Here is a 1352-nt window from a genome sequence, read left to right as displayed (position 1 = left end):
TTCACTAAAAATTTTTGCTTCTAGGATTAATACCTATGATTTGAAACCCAAGGAGTGCAGTGAGATTCTGTACATGTGCCAACAGCAAACATTTGTTGCCTGGGAATTTGGCTCCTTTGTCAGAAAGTGATAAAGTCAGAACACGTTTTACCATTCAGATGGAGTGGGAAAGGATAAGAAACACAGTATTTGCCATTTTATTGACCACCATCAATATCTCACAATAAAATTAAAGAAAATGTTTATTTCAGTCTGACATGTTTTATTCTCATTATGGTGTGAACACTTGTGTGGCAATTGAGCAATCAAGTGTATTTTCCTAGATCAGTTACTTATGTCAAATAGTAGGGGACAAAAATCTCTAATCACATTAAGTTTTAAACTACAAGCAATATTGGCAGAATATATACACCAGGGCCCAATGTAAAACATGCAAAGCATCATCATTTACGTACTGCTTTCTTTAATCTATGAAGATGCTGAATGCTTGAAGATCATTCCCAAGACTTTTTCCTCAGATTCTTGAAATTCAAGAACTGGAAAACAGTGGAGCCTTTTCTGCATGGAAAACCTTTTTCTGAGATGGACACATGGCTTCATTAGAGTGATTTAAATTAATAGTAGAAAATCTCACAAGAGAAACAGCTGTTGATGAAGCTATTTATAGGGTGGTGGGATGGTGAAGGTGGAGCATTGGTGGATCTGTCAAATTTAGTATTACATTCAGAAAGGTAGGTTTTCTGAACTAGAGAGAAGTTATGTGACTTCCTTATACTTTCAAGAAATTCCAGTGGAGATCTTGGAGCTGAAAAGACTTTCTCTCTCTGGAAACACAGATGCTTTTAAAATAGTAAATAAAGATTTCAGCATAAGAGAATCCTAATCTATTTTTCATTAAAATTTCCCATTTCTAAGCTGCCTGTTTATTGCATGTGACAAATCTTGTCCTGTTTGCCTTGTGGAAGACTGACCACTGTTACCATGTAGTAGACATTTTCCATCACTCTGTGATATTTCTTGTCTCTTATACATGCTCTCCAAGCAGAGTGAAATTATTTGACTTCATTTGTAAACTAGTTGAGAGAAAACCAAAAGGTGCAACTACATTGCTTCCACATCCACTTTGGCTTTCAGCTCCTGACTAGGCATGCCACTTATTTTTGTGTGTAGTTACATGCAAATGCATTCCTAATATTCTTTGTAGCTGCCATAGCTGAGGCTCTTTGCAGGTAAGCCCATGGCTACTCAAGTCTGCAATAAGCACTCAGTCTCCCCTGTTCTTTGCATATCACCTGGTCTGCCCAGAGAAAGGATGTAAATACCTCTTGTCTGCAGCAAGTAGGAAGTGTCCC

Source organism: Excalfactoria chinensis, chromosome Z, assembly GCF_039878825.1.
Source record: "Excalfactoria chinensis isolate bCotChi1 chromosome Z, bCotChi1.hap2, whole genome shotgun sequence".
Taxonomy (NCBI): Eukaryota; Metazoa; Chordata; class Aves; order Galliformes; family Phasianidae; genus Excalfactoria; species Excalfactoria chinensis.
The sequence above is the reverse complement of the archived record's forward strand: the minus strand, read 5'-3'. Positions refer to the sequence as shown.